The sequence below is a fragment of the Podarcis bocagei genome (genome assembly GCF_964188305.1).
Source record: "Podarcis bocagei genome assembly, chromosome: 2".
Taxonomy (NCBI): domain Eukaryota; kingdom Metazoa; phylum Chordata; class Lepidosauria; order Squamata; family Lacertidae; genus Podarcis; species Podarcis bocagei.
Window position 1 is genome coordinate 1,653,604 of NC_138126.1, and position 18,580 is coordinate 1,672,183.

The window sequence follows — 18,580 nt, forward strand, 5'->3', positions numbered from 1 at the left end:
CATTCCCCCGTGTCTCTTATTTAAGGATTTTTTCCTCCCACCACTAGGTCTGTGTGCTGTTTGCTCCATTTGATCTATGACATTTGGATGATCATCTTCATCAATTGATAGACTCCTACCTTCAGGAGCACTGTCTCCCTCCCCCACATTAGTCAGTTCAAAGCCCTCCTGATGAGGTTTCTGAGATTTTTGGCAAAAACATTCCTCCCAACCGTTGTGAGGTGCAGCCCATCGCTTGCCAGAAGTCCATCTTCAAGAAACTGCAGTCCGTGATCTAAGAATCCCAACCGTTCCTGTTTGCACCATTTGCGAAGCCAGCTGTTCACTTCCACTATTTCCCCCTCTCTCCCTGGGCCACGTCGTTCAACTTGGGGGACAGATGAGATGACAATTTGTGCATTAAAGTCCTCCAAAGAAGGAGACTCCACCACACTCTTTGGCAGCAAATTCCACTGTCGAACAGCTCTTACTGTCAGGAAGTTCTTCCTAATGTTTAGGTGGAATCTTCTTTCTTGTAGTTTGGATCCATTGCTCCGTGTCCGCTTCTCTGGAGCAGCAGAAAACAACCTTTCTCCCTCCTCTATTCTCCAACTGAACACTCCTTCAACCGACCACAAGCACCAAGCCTTGTCACTAGACTTATATATGGGTCTCCCAAAATGGTCAGTATGGACCTCCTGAGGCCAAAGGGACTGTGCTGGTGATTAATAAAGATCTAGAGGTCGAAGGGGACAAAATGTGGCCCAAGGGGTGGAGGATTATAGTGCAGCGGATGAAGAACTTCATGATGAACTTAGGACCCTGATGAATATTGGCCAGGTTCATGTAACATAGAGCAGCTCCCTTTCCTGTGAGAAACCACTTTTTATAAAACGTAAACAGCACAGTTCAACCGTATTCTAGGATAATACTGCTTCATTAACAATAATTAAGGGTTATAAAAGGCTGATTATGGATGACCATTATTTTACATTATTTCATTTGCCTTTCCTAAAAATTTGGAACAGATGGAGAACAGGAGAGACTGTAAAAGATGTTAAAATAAGAGCAGGTGCTAATTGTAATAGTACTTTGTTCTCTTCCTAGAAAACAAATAGGATTTTCTCCCCACCCCATCGAAAGAAGACAATGGAGAAGGCAGTCAGAATTCTGGTGGGCCACGTCCAATGGAACTAACGAAGAAACCATTTAAATAAATGGAGTGTGAAAAGAGAGAACATAAACAATTTGAAAGTATGGAGTGTGGAAGGAGCTTCACTGACAGTGGAAAACTTAGAAAACATCAACGAACTCACACAGGGGAGACACCATTTAAATGCATGGAGTGTGGAAAGAGCTTCACTACTAGCGGAAGCCTTAGAATTCATCAACGAACTCACACAGGGGAGACACCATTTAAATGCATGGAGTGTGGAAAGAGCTTCACTACTAGCGGAAGCCTTAGAATTCATCAACGGACTCACACAGGGGAGACACCATTTAAATGCATGGAGTGTGGAAAGAGCTTCCGTCAGAGTGGACACCTTAGAAAACATCAACGAACTCACACAGGGGAGACACCATTTAAATGCATGGAATGTGGAAAGAGCTTCCGTCAGAGTGGAAACCTTAGAATTCATCAACGGAGTCACACGGGGGAGAAACCATTTAAATGCATGGAGTGTGGAAAGAGCTTCACTGATAGTGGAAAACTTAGAATTCATCAACGGATTCACACAGGGGAGAAACCATTTAAATGCATGGAGTGTGGAAAGAGCTTCAGTCAGAGTGGAGACCTTAGAATTCATCAACGGAGTCACACGGGGGAGAAACCATTTAAATGCATAGAGTGTGGAAAGAGCTTCACTGACAGTGGAAAACTTAGAAGACATCAATGGACTCACACAGGGGAGAAATCATTTAAATGCTTGGAGTGTGGAAAGAGCTTCACTACTAGCGGAAACCTTAGAATTCATCACCGGACTCACACAGGGGAGAAACCATTTAAATGCATGGAATGTGGAAAGTGTTTCAGTCAGAGTGGAGACCTTAGAAAACATCAACGAACTCACACAGGGGAGAAACCTTTTAAATGCATGGAGTGTGGAAAGAGCTTCACTGACAGTGGAAAACTTAGAGGACATCAACGGAGTCATACAGGGGAGAAACCATTTGAATGTATGAAGTGTGGAAAGAGCTTCAGTCAGTGTGGAAACCTTAGAATTCATCAACGGAGTCACACAGGGGAGAAACCATTTGAATGTATGGAGTGTGGAAAGAGCTTCAGTGAGAGTGGAAACCTTAGAATTCATCAACGGAGTCACACAGGGGAGAAACCATTTGAATGTATGGAGTGTGGAAAGAGCTTCACTACTAGCGGAAGCCTTAGAATTCATCAACTGAGTCACACAGGGGAGACACCATTTAAATGCATGGAATGTGGAAAGAGCTTCCGTCAGAGTGGACACCTTAGAAAACATCAACGAACTCACAGGGGAGACACCATTTAAATGCATAGAATGTGGAAAGAGTTTCAGTCAGAGTGGAAACCTTAGAATTCATCAACGGACTCACACGGGAGAAACCATTTAAATGCATGGAGTGTGGAAAGAGCTTCAGTCAGAGTCGAGACCTTAGAATTCATCAACGGAGTCACACTTGGGAGAAACCATTTCAATGCATGGAGTGTGGAAAGAGCTTCAGTCAAAGTGGAAACCTTAGAATTCATCAACGGACTCACAGAGGAGAGAAACCATTTAAGTGCATGGAATGTGGAAAGAGCTTCAGTCAGTGTGGAAACCTTAGAATTCATCAACGGAGTCACACGGGGGAGAAACCATTTAAATGCATGGAATGTGGAAAGAGTTTCAGTCAGAGTGGAGACGTTAGAATTCGTCAACGGACTCACACGGGGGAGAAACCATTTAAATGAATGGAGTGTGGAAAGAGCTTCAGTCAGAGTGGAGACCTTAGAATTCATCAACAGAGTCACACGGGGGAGAAATCATTTAAATGCATGGAATTTGGAAAGAGCTTCACTACTAGTGGACACCTTAGAATTCATCAATGGAGTCACACAGGGGAGAAACCATTTCTGCTGCTCCAGAGAAGCGGACATGGAGCAATGGATCCAAACTACAAGAAAGAAGATTGCACCTAAACATTAGGAAGAACTTCCTGACAGTAAGAGCTGTTCGACAGTGGAATTTGCTGCCAAGGAGTGTGGTGGAGTCTCCTTCTTTGTTTTTGTTTGTTTTTTTAATATTTTTTATTAACTGGCCAATCTCATCAAATTAAATCACATCGCATAAATTCCAAATTACAGTGGTGCCCCGCAAGACGAAATTAATTCGTTCCGCAATTTTTGCCGTCTAACGAATTTTTCTTCTTGCGAAGCACGGTTTAAACGGTTTAACAAAGTCGCAAGACGTTTTCGTCTTGCGAAGCAAGCCCATAGGGGAATTTGTTTTGCGAGGCAAATCGCGAATGGAAAAACCTTTCGTCTAGTGAGTTTTTTGTCTTGCGAGGCATTCGTCTTGCGGGGCACCACTGTACAAAGCCAAATTTTTAAATTTTGTTGGGGGAACCCATACTTCAAGATCCAAAGGGGGATTCAGATCATCTTCTTATTACTGCGTTAATGTCCAAATCAGTCCCAATCAGTCCAGACAAAGTTCATAATTCTATCCAGTCTTATCTTGGTGTTTCCAGATCATATCTTGTTCATATAATTTCTCTTTTTCTTTTACGATCTTTTCTGTTAGTCTCCTTAAGCCGATAAGCAAATATAATAATCCTGTGTGGATTTCCCGTTCCTCCAAACTAAGTCCAGATGGTTTCCATATATCTCTTTTTTAGATACCATCGCTCTTTCCATCATAAATTAGGCATTTGTCGCTCTTAAGTCCCACCAAGAAGTTGATTTCTCTCTTTCTCCTCCCAGACCCAAGAGCTCCAACAATGCCTCCCAAAATGGCGACGGCATTTTTAACTGCATCATTCCAAAACTCTTAGCTTTCCAGCTTTGTCTTGAAACATTGCTTTGGTTACAAAGTTTATCTCCACACAGTCATAAATCTACAGCTTAAGACCTTAATTTCTGACTCATCAGGGGAGGGGATTCTTGTTTACTCACATAAAAAAAGGAAAGGCAGGTTTCCCCCCCCCTCAGTCATTTGTTGTACCGTATCTTGACGTATCCTCTCATATTTTATTCTTGTCTTGTTATCAGAGATCTCTTCTGTCAGCAGTCTTTACTCCCCATTTTTCCTTGAAGTATGTGCAATTTATCTTGTCCAAATTGTTTCTTTTGAAGATTCTTGCAACTAGCGGTGCGAATCAGGGACGGTGTCCAGGAATGCCGGAATCCCACAGGAGGGCTTTGTGCCTAGTGCCCCCACCCCCACAAATTCGGGGGTGGTATAGGGCACAGCAGGCAAGGGCCGTCCCCTCCACAATCCTGGGGGGGTTAAGGAGGCTAATTACCCCCATCATAGCCTCCAAATGACCTCGTGTGTGTCAGAGTGATGTTATTGTCAGCCATCTTCTGATGTGCCACCTAGTGGCCCCCCTGGAGTCTCCTTCTTTGGAGGTCTTTAAGCAGAGGCTTGACAACCATATGTCAGGAGTGCTCTGATGGTGTTTCCTGCACTCACAGGTGAGAAACCATTTAAGTGCATGGAATGTGGAAAGAGCTTCACTGATAGTGGAACACTTAGTGTTCATCAACGGAGTCACACAGGAGAGAAACCATTTAAATGCATGGAGTGTGGAAAGAGCTTCAATAGAAGTGGGCACCTTAGCAAACACCATTGAACTCACAGAGCGAAAACCACTTACTTATATGGAGTGTAGATAGCTCTTCAATCCTGATGTTCTTACAAAACATCAATGGACTCACAAGGAGGAGAAGCTTTAAGAGTTGAAACCCAACAGATATACCAACAAATAGAAAAAGCAGAAATGATTTGAATGGAAGGAGTGTGGGAAGTTCTTCTATTACTTTATATGTATATTATTTTATATGCAATTTATTTACAAATTGCTACATACTTTCCAGATATACATTTATTTCATACTTCCTCTCCATGGTTTCCCCATAGAATTTTTAAATTGCTGCATCTTTCAGATATTTACACCTTACCTTTTCCACACTCTTCTCCAGCAAGTATTCAACTGTTGTTTTTCATTCAGCTCCTACCTGTGTTTGTACATGTTTACAAAAATTCTTTAAATATTCAACAAAAGGTTTCCACTCCTCTTTAAAGTCTGCCTTGATTTCTTATTTTCATAGTTACATTTGCCAATTTGACATATTCCATCACTTTTGGAACAGTGTAGCTGTCTCTTGATTTTGCCATTTTTCTGCATAAAGTACTCTTGCTACTGTCGTTCATCTGTCTTCATGGAACATTTAACCCAGTTATCCCTAAAAGAAATGGTTTCTTCAGGAGCATCACCCTAAGTAATTTTCTCTCTAGTTATAATTCATCTGGTTGGCTGAAAGCCACAAAGATGTTTTCTTTCCAACAAATCCTTATACATTTTCCAAACTCTCTATAAATTCTTCCTAATTACATAATTAATTACAAAAAAGTACCGTATTTTTCGCTCTATAACACGCACCCGACCATAACACGCACGTAGTTTTTAGAGGAGGAAAATCCGTAGGCATGCCACCTGTAGGCATTCCCTCCATAACACGCACAGACATTTCCCCTTATTTTCTAGGAGGAAAAAAGTGAGTGTTATGGTGCAAAAAATACGGTATTTGGTATTTTGCCTTCTTTTGAGATACCTTTCTACAGTGTTCTGTCTTAGTCCAGTGATACTACTCCATTAAAATTGCCCATAATAATTATATTTCCAACATAAACCTCAGACATACTTTCATCCAATAGTTGGAAGAAATCTTTCTTTTTCCTCATTAGGTGCGTCAGCTCCTACCAATAATATTTTTTTCTCCTTCACCATCACTTTCACTGCAATAATTCACCTCTAAAGATCTGTTTAGAGTCCAGTTTGGAATTCATATATAGTACCACCCCTCTTTTCTTTGTTTTATCTGAATTCCTGTCCTATTCCTTTATTTACCAATAATCATTTTTGTTGTTGTTTCCTTGTGAAAATATGTGTAATTTTATTTCATTTGGTTTTGTTGTTCAAACCATTCACATTCAATGAAAACAATTTTAAATCCATCATTGAATCCTTTAAACAGTTTTAAGTCCCCTTTCCCCTTATCAGCTATCTCCCTCCTCCAGCTCGTCTCCCAGCTCTTTTTTAAAATATATTTCCTCTAGAATGCCTCTGTTTTATTGGCCCTTGCCATCTTTGTTTCTTCCCTATGTACATAAAAAAGTTCCCTTCCAGGAATTCTCAACTAAAGGGAATTGAATTCTTCTTGAGCACATCAGCCAGAAACTTATAGCTGGTTCTTTTCTTCAGCAATTTTGAGCATTGTAATCAGTTTTTCTGGTAGTGTGTTTGGAGTTCTTGATCTTGAGTTTCATAAAATCAATCAAACTCCTGGTAGTTTATTTGCTTTTGCATAAGCTGATTTCACTCTGAAAGCAAGAATCTCCATCAAGTCATTTTTTTCTTTCTTTCTCCTCTTGTTTCTCCTTCTCTACTTTGGTTGAGGGTGTCTTCCTCGTCTGGCCCATAGTCAAGTTCTTGTTAACACCCAACATTTTTATAGCTTTCCACTTTAGGCAGGGTGCTCTGATGTTCCAGTAACCCCAGAGCCTTATGGGGGGGCTATACCCACACTCTCTCTCCCACTGTCGAGAACCAGCTCGACATCAGTAAGAAAATCAGTCTCACACCAAGATGACTTGAAGAAAAAGCTTTGGCTTTAGCCGTGCAATGTTTATTGTGCGCAGTGAAAATAATTCATCCTCTCTCCTCCAGCACAGCGCTTGTTGTGCCTTGTACCCAAAAGTAACAATTCAAAGGAATGCAACCTTGCTCTTGCCCGCAGACAAAGAGGGTACTATTCTACGTGAGCCAATCATTTAGTCTAGCATGAGGTGTTCACGTGCTCATCAAGCTCTTAGCAATATCTCGTGCTGTAAAATCACTCTGCAATAATAAGAACTCTGCTTATGCTCTTATGTACAAGCAATCATTTTCCCACATGCCCTCTTTTCTTGTTTATAAGAGGGACGCTTATTCAAAATTGCATTCCCATTACCTAAGCATTTATATTTTGCAACATAAATTCCCCTTGTAACCCTTGTGGTGGGTCGTGGTCGAAACCACCATGCAGTACATTGGGAAATCAAAAAAAAAGCAAGCATTGAATACAATCAGCACATCATAATAAAACCAACAATACATGCAATTACAATCAATAACATTTTTCTTAACCATAATCCATTAGGCAACCAAGAAAATAACCAATCCCATGGATCAAAACCTTCAGGTGGATTCAAAGGATTATGGGCTATCATTTGTTCCATATAATCAATAATAGCAGAAATATTGGTTGATTGATCAGTTATATACATACAACAATGAGAATGAATTAAGGCACAAATTCCACCTTTAGAGGCAAAGATTACATTTAAAGCATAAAAAGTTTATAAAACAACTTCTCTTATTTCTGACATTTCTGTGTTAATCATTTTTAAAGCCAAGATAGTAGAATTAAACAAGACTTCGGTCGAATTTGCCAATCTATGCAAATCACGGTAATTCATCCCTACACCTAAAGAGAGAAAAAAGGGATCTAGAGATGGCTGTACCAAACATAAAAATCTCTACACGCAGCCTGTTGTTCATAAGTCATGTAGGTTGTGACATTATTAACTGAGACTTTTGGCCTATCACTCATAGTGGTAATGAAAAAAAATAATAATAAAAAAATCCATCAAAATACTCATAGGTCCAATTACAATATGGATAATGACCTAAAATGTTATTGCTATTATGATTAAAATGAAAACAATAAGACACTATTTCTGCAAGCAACAAAACACAGGTGATAAACTTATACGATTGTCCTTCATATTATTGCTAATCTTAAATGAAGCATTTACTGGAATGCTAGAATACCATCACCAAAAAAGAGGTTCAAACCTTTGAGAAGCTTTTTAAAATCATTTTTCTCAGCAGCTAAAGGCACTAGCCAAGCACATTCCGCTTGCTGTAACTAAAAAGTTTGCAACAAGGTCGAGAACAGAGCCCATTGTCTTTGGAGGCCTTGCTAAAAAAAACATATTGCAACTTGCTTTCTGTCCGGGAACCATGCCAAAGCACAAAAATGAAACAACTGGAACACACTAAAATCCCCTCACCCCTCCCTTGCCAAGAGTCCACAATAGTTCCAAGACAGCCCTCTGTACATGCTCAAGGGAACACATCATAGGGCAGGACTCCTGAGGGAGGAGAAACAAAAATATCTGGGGGGTAAAATCCAAGTGATGCCAATAAGGATGAGAATGGTAAATTAGTCCAATGGCTGTTTCCGAGCAACCTGCGTGATATTTCGTGGTTCGATTATTGGCATGTAAAAACCACAATCCAGAAGAAGTCACACAACCATTTCTGCAGATACAGGAGCCCATTTGCTGTAAATAAGTCTGATGTATTGCTCCTTGTACTGCTGAGTCAAAAGTCCAAGCCCAATGAAGCGTGATGACACAGATGGGATGGTTGCTATTAGGAGGCAAAACCCAAGCGATGCCAGTCCAGCGAGGGCATCCTTCAAAGCCAGGCTCACTTCCCAAACAAGAGGCAGCAAAACTGTAATGATGTTTGGTGGTTGAAGTGGCTTCCCAGGGGGAAGGGGGGCCAATGCAGTAGGGATGAAGATGGCCTTTCAGCATGCCAGGAAACACTGGAACAGCTGTGGAAGAGCCTCTTCCATTGCAGAGGTGATTGTGATCTTGTCCGCTGGATTCTTGTGTTCTTTAAGAGCAGAAAATAGTGGAGACAAAGTGGAGGTGGGCAGGTCCAAATAACTCTTTATCCGATTCAGCTGTCCAAGAATTTGTTGTAAATCCACCAATCTAAGATAACCAGGAAACTGTAGTTGAGGCGTAACTGGAATGGCTGCTGATGCTGTCAGCTTGTGTCCCAGGTACGTAATAGGTAAAGTCTGCTGGATTTTTTTCTTTAGCCACTGTCAATCCAACAGGTTTTATCCTTTGCAGGATTTTGGGACACGGCGGAGGACCAGGCCGTGGCTAGCAGGCCGTGGCTAGCAGTGCCCACTGACTGGCAGGCTTTAAGCATATCAGCAATGGCTATATTTGATGTTGCCATTAGAAGGTGCAGCGCTTGCTTATGGTCCTCATTTGCATCAGCAAACGCAAGCTGGCGTACAGTCAGTTCTTGTGCTGCCAGGTCCTGAACTTGTCGCTTGAAGGTATTGTACAAGCGATCAACAAATTGTCCATAGGGCTTTGCAGGGCCCTGTCTGACGCTGCCCAATTGGCCATTGCGCTCATTCCTGTCATCAGGGACAGAGGCCAGAGCCTCTTGGGCTGAGGCTGTGGTGGCCTCCAAGTACATAGGATCAAGGGCCAACTGTTGGGCAATGGTAAGAAAATTGCTTCCTCCCGTCAGCCCATCGAGAACATCGGTTTGGGTCAGCATGACGGGGGCTGAGAGAGTTGGAGTGTCTGAATCAAAGGCAAGCAACGGAGCGGCAGTACAAAGAGTCTCTTCTTGGAGAGGAGTGGAAATGGGGGGTGCTGAATGCGAAGAATGCAGAGGAGGGACGACAGGAGCCGAAGGAGAAAAAATGTCTGCCTGTTTAGGAGGCTGATAAGACGGTGCTCCTGAAGGGAGCATGAGGACTGGGAGGGGGGGCAAAGGAGCTGAAGCAGCGGCCAGGAGGAGATTTGTAGGAGTTAGGCTTGAGATAGCCTTATAAACCTTACAGCAGGCATGCAAAACTTTGACATCAATCTGAGGATGGTTTTGGAAAAATTGTCCTATTTTTTCCCAGTCTTTTAAATGATAATTCCCATTCTGAGGAAACCAGGGACAGTGGGTATCCAAGGCTTCTATAAGGGACTTCAGATCAGCATCTGAGACAATGAAGCTGTTGCTGGCCAAAAGAAATTTAAGGTCTTCAAAAAACGTTTTCTGTGGTGGAGAGAGAGACTGCCCCATAATGGCAAAAGAAAGGGGGGGGTTGGGAGCACTCACCAGGGATCCACTAGGTGGATGAACGACGCGTCTGCAGCCCTTGCCGGGCGAGATAAGTGCTGATAAGTCCTTAACGTAGTCCAGAATCACATACACGGGGTACCAAGGGAGCACTCACCGGGATCCATAGTGGATGAAAGACGCGTGGTGAGCGCTGAACGATGAGAAACAACGTGGAGTCCGAAGGTAGTCACACGGGGCACCAAATGTCGAGAACCAGCTCGACATCAGTAAGAAAATCAGTCTCACACCAAGATGACTTGAAGAAAAAGCTTTGGCTTTAGCCGTGCAATGTTTATTGTGCGCAGTGAAAATAATTCATCCTCTCTCCTCCAGCACAGCGCTTGTTGTGCCTTGTACCCAAAAGTAACAATTCAAAGGAATGCAACCTTGCTCTTGCCCGCAGACAAAGAGGGTACTATTCTACGTGAGCCAATCATTTAGTCTAGCATGAGGTGTTCACGTGCTCATCAAGCTCTTAGCAATATCTCGTGCTGTAAAATCACTCTGCAATAATAAGAACTCTGCTTATGCTCTTATGTACAAGCAATCATTTTCCCACATCCCACCCCCATGGCACCTGTAGTAAAGTTAGTACTTTGGTCAAGCGGAGAGTGAGGCCTTGTGGGAAACCAGCAAGAATTATGGGAACTAGGTCCTGTTGCTTTAACCCGTAGACCCGTTGGCTCCAAGGGCGTGAAAGGTTTACTATGGGAGAGGAATTCTCTGGATAATGTGAAGAGTTGGCACGTGTGAGGGAAGTTATGTATATCCAGCCGGTGATGTTATCTCCCTGTTAATTGCCCAAAGGAGGTGCATTTGCATAAGCTCCAAGAAAGGGAGGAAACAACTTTGATCTAGGCTCTGGAGTCTTAATTGGCCCAGCTGTCAGAAGTTAAAATTATTAACCCACAAGCTGGTCATTGGAGAATTCAAATGTAACCAAGAGTGGTGATTGTCCTGGGGGATCTGATTCCACGTGCAAATTAGGGATAAAAGATCTTGAGAATGGCTGGGAAGGCGCGCTCTGCAATCCACAAAATCGCCCGGCTGCTGATGTTCCACCTAAGCAGCTGTTCTTTTGTGCTGAAGATTTCCTAAGACCTCTGAATGCGGATTTCTGAAGGACTCTGAACTCTCCTATCTTTGCCTTAGAGTGTAGAAGTGAGTATTAGCTAGCTATATTTTGCAACGTTTTTATTTTCTCTTTACTTGTAATCTACCAAAAGATGTGCCTGCTTTTTAGCATGTTCTTTATGTTTTAAAATAAATTTTAAGCAAGAAACTTTCACTTGTATTGTGTGTGCCTATCCGGGAAAATAGCTAAATCCAATGCTTTTGGTTGTGCCTTACTAAATCCAATGCTTCTTGGTTGTGCCTTACTAAAGAATTTCTACCTGCAAGCTTGTGGAAGCAACTTGTAGTTTGGGGTTAACCGGTAACGAAGAAACACAGCCGTCTCCCTTGAGCTGTGGCTTAAGGTAACCCTGGGACAAGGGAGTGGTGGCAGCCTTACCAGTTCTGTTTCGTCCTGTTTCTGAAAAGGTAAAAAGGTCTGCCAGCCTTGCTCCAGAAACCTGGTCTGGCCGGAGAGCAAAGACAGGTGAGGGAGGGGCAAATGGTTGGGGACCAGTTTACCACAGCACCTGATCTGCTGCGGAGGGTGCATGGCAGGCGACTGAACTCCGATGCGACAACCTGGAAGTCCCAGAGCGGTGCATCAGTTAGAATGGGATGCTTAAGAAACCTCTACAGATTCTCAAAGGGGAGAAGAAAACATTTAGATGTATGGAGTGTTTGACGTATTTCTCTCAGAGTTCACTTTCCTTCCCATCAATGAACTCAGATAATGGGAAATCAGTCTTAAATGCATGGAGTGCATGTGAAGTTCTGGTATTTGTATATAAAGTTGTATAGACAGGTCTTTAAAGAAATGAAGGTCATGTCTCACAAGTATAATAGCAGATGTAATATAATGTTAGATAGGGAGGGGGAGAATCTGGAGTGCTGGGGTGAGTGATGATGGGCTGAGAGCCAGCTGATTTTGGGGCCTTGGTGGAGAGAGTTGGAAATGTTGGTGTTAGGAGTTGTGGTGGTAGTTTGGGAGCAGGGTTGGTGGGATTAGCATTATAGGAACAGCATCATAACTCCCATTGATGGAACAACAAAGACACAAAAAGACGAAAAGCATCTTGTACATTTTGATGCTATGGCCTGTCGGCTACACAAATAAAGTCTATTCATTCATTCATTCATCTTATACATAGACTGAAAGGGCTTAAGCTCAGTGAGAAAGAGGAGGATTGGTGTGAGAAGATACTGAATTATTTGGGTAGGTTTGAACAATTTGAGGCAATTAAAATGTTTAAAGTTAAATAAACCTTGTGGAGGGAGGAGCGTTAAGGTACAGTGGTGCCCCGCAAGACGAATGCCTCGCAAGACGGAAAACCCTGCCCTTGAGACTGACCCAGAAACTCCAGCGGGTGCAGAATGCTGCAGCGAGACTCCTTACGAGGTCTTCGCTGCGAGATCACATTCATCCGGTGCTATACCAGCTGCACTGGCTCCCGGTGGAGTACAGGATCAGGTTTAAGGTGCTGGTTTTAACCTTCAAAGCCCTATACGGCCTAGGACCCTCGTACCTACGGGACCGCCTCTCCTGGTATGCCCCACAGAGGAACTTACGGTCTTCAAATAAAAACATCTTGAAGGTCCCAGGCCACAGAGAGGTTAGGCTGGCCTCAACTAGAGCCAGAGCTTTTTCGGCTGCGGCTCCAACCTGGTGGAACGCTCTGTCGCAAGAGACAAGGGCCCTACAGGACTTGACATCTTTTCGCAGGGCCTGTAAGACAGAGCTGTTCCACCAGGCCTTTGGTCAGGGCGCAGCCTGACTCCCTCCTTTGGCAATCTTTACAAAACTTTAGTTTATGGTTGCCATCAATTTGTATTTTAATTAATTTTTATAATGCTTTTATAATGTTGCACTGTTTTAGTGTTGTTAGCCGCCCTGAGCCCGGCTTCGGCTGGGGAGGGCGGGATATAAATAAAATTTATTATTATTTATTATTATTATAAAACTCGCTAGACGAATTTCCTATGGGCTTGCTTCGCAAACGAAAAATGTATTGTGAGTTCCTGCAGGGGTTTTTTCCTCCCCCCCTTTTTCTAAGCAGCTTATCCGCTAAGCCACTAAAAGCTGCTAAGCCACTAATAGCGCTAATCCGCTAAGCCGTCAATGGGCTTGCTTCGCAAGACGAAAAAACCGCAAGACAAAGAGACTCGCGGAAGAGACTTTTCGTCTTGCGAGGCACCACTGTATATAGAATTGTACATATGGTTGAGCTGAATATGTTATTATTGAATATGTATATTATTGAATATTGTATACCCAATGTATTTTTTATTAATCTTGGCAGCCACTTTATCTTGGCAGCCACTGATGTAGCGACTTGGTTCGTATTTAGCTATTCCATCTCTTTCAATTTGCCAGAGGGGTTTATATCTTGTAACTTTCTGTGTGGAATATATTTTAAGGTTGGTGTTTCCCTTCCTGTTGTAATCCAATATTTCCTGTACAGTGGTACCTCGCAAGACGAACGCCTCGCAAGACGGAAAACCCGCTAGATGAAAGGGTTTTCCGTTTTGGAGGCGCTTCGCAAAACGAATTTCCCTATGGGCTTGCTTCGCAAGACGACAGCCCATAGGGAAATCTCCGGGACAGCGGGGAAGCGCAGCGCGTCTTCCCCGCTGTCCTCGGACCCCCTCCGAAGCCTGGCGGCGGGGCGGGGACACCTCCCGCCGCCGCCGGGCTTTGGAACGATGCCCTGATGCCGGGCGGTGGGCGGGAACGCCTCCCCCCGCCGCCCGCCATCAGGACCATGCCCCGATGCCGGGCGGCGGGGCGGGAACGCCTCCCCCCGCCGCCCGCCATCGGGACCATGCCCCGATGCCGGGCGGCGGGGACGGGGTGGGGCATGGTCACCGCCACCGGCGTTTAAAAGCACTCTGGGGAAAGCAGCGAAGCGCGCTGCTTTCCCCAAGCATTGGGAAGTCCGGCGGGGGTCCTTGGGATTCCCTCCCACCCCCCGCCTTTAAAAGCACTCCGGGGAAAGCAGCAAAGCGCGGCGTGCTTTGTTGCTTTCCCCGGAGTGCTTTTAAACGCGGGCGGCTGGGAGGGAATCCCTTGGACCCCCGCCGGACTTCAAAAGAGCTTCGGGAAGTCCGGCGGGGGTCCAAGGGATTCCCTCACCGCCGCCCACCTTTAGAAGCGCTCGGGGAAAGCAGCGCGCTTCGCTGCTTTCCCCAGAGTCCTTTTAAACGCAGGCGGCAGTGAGGGAATCCCTTGGACCCCCGCCGGACTTCCCGCAGCTCTTTTGAAGTCTGGTGGGGGGAGAAGGGCTTTTCTTCCTACCACCAGCCTTCAGAACAGCCTTCTGAAGGCTGGCGGTGGGAAGAAAAGCCGTTCTCCCCCCGCCTGCCTACAGAAGAGGTTTGAGGAAAGAGGCGAAGGAGCGCTGCCCCGTCACCTCTGTCCCCGGAGCTTGCCGTCCCCCCCCCCCGGCCTGCCTTCAGAAGAGGTCCGGGGACAGACTGTCCCCGGACCTGGTCTGAAGGCGGTTTCCATAGGAACGCATTAATTGATTTTCAATGCATTCCTATGGGAAACCGTGCTTCGCAAGACGAAAAACTCGCAAGAAGAAAAAACTCGTGGAACGAATTAATTTCGTCTTGCGAGGCACCACTGTATTCCCCACCCCAATCCCACTCCGAGAACTTGATTCTTGCTGTGCAATCGACTCTCCCATCTTTCATTGGCATTTTGCCCTTTCCCAGTAGTGATGTATGGAAGTGAGAGGTGGACTGTAAAGAAGGCTGATTGCTGAAGAATTGATGCTTTTGAATTAAATTCCAGCATCATAATTGGACAATGTTCTCGAAGCTACCAGCATGAGTTTGACTAAACTGCGGGAGGCAGTGGAAGACGGGAGTGCCTGGCGTGCTCTGGTCCAGGGGGTCACGAAGAGGCGGACACGACTAAACGACTAAACCACAGCTAGGGCTGACTTCCAGCTTTCCATTACTAATTAACATCCATTAATATTTATATTCCATTAGGAATTATTTTTCTTTCTTGAGTGAAGGATTGCCACATCATAAAACAATGTAGTGCATGTATAGAGAAAGAACAAAGGCTGTTAGGATTTCATGCTCCCCAGTGCTGATTTTATGTTTGTTATATATTTCACACGGCTGTCTGAGTGGAGTGTGAGAAAGGAAGACTGTCTTATATCTCCCTTCCGGTGTGAGACTGTGAAACTACTTTCACTTTTATGTCGTTCTGTTTTGTTGTTGGAGCTGATGAGAATGGATGCCATTATGCATATGTATGTAAATGTTATGTAAATAAATAGTAGTTTAGAACTACGATGCTTCTTTCTTCTGCTGTGTTAAGCCAGAAGGCTAGTGTGCACAAATCAAGATGGTTTATGTCGCTGGAGAAGGGGATGCCTTTTCCAGAGCTATGCTCACCGGAGGACGCTCGCTCAGAGGGAGATCCGGAAGGGGGGCTGCAGGTAGGCCAGAGCGTTTCCCAACAAAGGCTTCCCTTCACTCACCTTCCAATCCGGCCAGACAGGAAGGACTGGCCTCCTAGCTGCGAATCTTGCATGAAGGGGGAAGGTGGCAGAGCAGAGAGTGGGCAGTGCCAGAGGGAGAGGCCCAAGGTCTCTGCCTCCTCCACATCTCCCAGGGGTTTAGCCTGTATCTGGACTGCACCACTTCAGCCTGCAAGGAAGACCCTCTTTTCTGGGACACATGGATTCCACCACTTGGGGAAGCAGACCAAGTCAGGGGGGAGGAGATGTCCAGCCAGGACCCTCCTCCCTTGGGAGAAGGAGTGCACTGGGGAGCAGTCCATCCTGCCAGCTGCCTCCCCTGCAGTCTGAGGCGGGACAGATCCTGCCCAGCCATAGATCCACCACTCGGGAGGAGTGCAACTTGCGCTATTGATGCTCCCCTGAGATTTCCTGTAACAGGAATAGCAGCTCCGCTGGGTCACGTCCTTGCATGACAGAATGAGTAACAGAATGAACTTCAACAGGGACAAATGTCAGGTCCTGCACTTAGGCAGGAAGACCCACCTGCACAAATAGAGGATGGGGGACACCTGGCTGACTAGCAGTACATGTGAGAAGGATCCAGGGGTCTCGGTGGACCACTAGCTTAACCTGAGTCCGCAGGGTGATGCAGCAACAAAGAAAGATTATTCTAGGCTGTAGGGTAGGACTCGAACCCATGGCCTCAAGCTGCAAGAGAGGCGATTCTGACGAAACCTTTGCCAGCAAGAGCTTTTTGGCAGGGGAAGAGACTCCCAGGAGAGGGGGCGATGCTCTGGCTCTGTCTTCAAAGGGGGAGAGGAAGGGGGAGCCCTGGATCTGGAGAGGAGGGGCGGCGGAAGAGCGCTTTGCTACGAAGGGGGAAAACCTTGGCATTTCCATCTTGCCTTTGAACCAAAGCTGTCCTGCGAGCAGCTCATACAAAATCAGCGGATCTATATATATATATATATAATGGCGAGGGAGAGCAGCATTTAGGGTGGTCCTAAGTTACTGCTCCGAGTCCCCAAAGGGCGCAGCAACTCCGGTCTACTTTGCGGGGCTGTTGTAACGGGGACCCCCTGCCTCCCCCCCTGCCTCTCCCGGCAAGGGATTAAAAGGGGGGAATGCCCCCTTCCTGCCCCGGCGGACTTTTTCCCAGTGGGGGGGGGGTCTCCTTCCCTGCCGCCTCCGGGGATCGAACCCGGGACTTTCTCAGGAGAGAATCAGGAAAACGGAGCTGGTTTGGGAGGAGGAGAATTGGTGTCTTCGGGGAGGGAGGGGCCACTCATTCCTCCCCCCCCCGGTCAGTGAGCTCCGCTTCCTAGAGAGGCAGGGAGGGGGGCCCCGATGCATGCAATCCGGCTGAAGATCGGGGCCCCTCCATTTGCAGGGATTGCATTGCACACCTCCCCCCAAGAGATCAGCCTTCCTGCCTTTTACTATGGGAAATGCGGCGGTGGGGGGGGGTCTTTCTGCAGAGGGAGCACCGGCAGGGTTTGCATTGCAAGATCTCCTTTGCAGCGCAAGAAGATGCTCAGCTGTCTTGACCGCCTCTATTGCATCTGCAGAAAACAGCAGCAGGAGACTTTTTCAGGTGGTTCACAATTTAGCGGAACCACCTGCGACATCTGGGCCCAGTACGGGCCACATGATCTGCAATGATTTTGCAAAGTTTTTTTGCAGATAAAATCGCTCAGATTTGGGAAGAGGTAGACTCCACCGTGGGAGCAGGGCCAGGGCGGGAGAGTGCTAGAGTCCTGTCTAGTCAAGTTGCATGGGATCAATTCCAATCTGTTACCTCCGAGGATGTGGACAGGCTGCTTGGACGAGTGAAACCAACCACCTGTCTCCTGGATCCTTGCCCATCCTGGCTTATAAAAGCTAGCCGGGAAGGACTGGGCAATGGGCTTCGTGGGGTGGTGAATGCTTCCCTCTGTGAGGGAGCCTTCCCACACCCGCTGAAAGAGGCGGTTATTAAACCACTTCTTAAAAAACCATCTTTAGATGCGGCCACGATGGCCAACTATCGCCCAGTCTCAAATCTTCCATTCTTGGGCAAGGTGATTGAGCGAGTGGTTGCTGAACAACTCCAGGCACGCCTGGAAAAAGCGGACCATTTGGATCCCTTCCAGTCGGGATTCAGGCCTCATCACGGGACTGAAACTGCCTTGGTCACACTGGTTGATGATCTCCGGCGGGCTAGGGACAAAGGTGAGAGCTGTTTCCTAGTTCTGCTGGATCTCTCAGTGGCGTTTGATACCATCGACCATAACATCCTTCTGGACCGTCTTGAGGGGCTGGGAGCTGGGGGCACTGTCATACAGTGGTTCCGCTCCTTCCTCCTGGGCCGTGTCCAGAAAGTGGTGGTGGGGGATGAGTGTTCAGACCCCTGGGCTCTCACTTGTGGGGTGCCTCAGGGTTCCGTCCTCTCCCCCATGCTTTTCAACATTTACATGCAGCCGCTGGGAGAGATCATCAGGGGGTTTGGGCTGGGTGTTCATCAGTATGCGGATGATACCCAGCTCTACCTCTCTTTTAAATCAGAACCAGTGAAGGCGGTGAAGGTCCCGTGTGAGTGTCTGGAGGCGGTTGGAGAATGGATAGCGGCTAACAGATTGAGGTTGAATCCTGACAAGACAGAAGTACTGTTTTGGGGGGACAGGAGGCGGGCAGGTGTGGAGGATTCCCTGGTCCTGAATGGGGTAACTGTGCCCCTGAAGGACCAGGTGCGCAGCCTGGGAGTCATTTTGGACTCACAGCTGTCCATGGAGGCACAGGTCAATTCTGTGTCCAGGGCAGCTGTTTACCAGCTCCATCTGGTACGTAGGCTGAGACCCTATCTG

At 46.0% G+C, this 18,580-nt stretch overlaps 3 protein-coding genes across 7 annotated transcripts in view; all 3 read left to right on the top strand.

The window, feature by feature from the left end:
- LOC308580638 (uncharacterized protein) overlaps nt 1-18,580 on the top strand; it is a 327,057-nt gene that overhangs the window by 305,549 nt on the left and 2,928 nt on the right. Inside the window, exon 3 of one of the 2 annotated variants that reach the window (XM_081182588.1) lies at nt 4,637-4,988. The gene's annotated coding sequence lies outside the window, so the exon portion shown is untranslated. Of the gene's footprint in view, nt 1-4,636; nt 5,499-18,580 lie in introns of those variants that run through there. The other variant, XM_081182589.1, reaches the window with a different exon arrangement.
- The window catches only part of LOC308580832 (uncharacterized protein), a 265,061-nt gene that overhangs the window by 209,102 nt on the left and 37,379 nt on the right, over nt 1-18,580 (top strand). The gene's annotated exons all lie outside the window — the stretch shown is intronic.
- The window catches only part of LOC308580773 (uncharacterized protein), an 80,695-nt gene that overhangs the window by 32,175 nt on the left and 29,940 nt on the right, over nt 1-18,580 (top strand). The gene's annotated exons all lie outside the window — the stretch shown is intronic.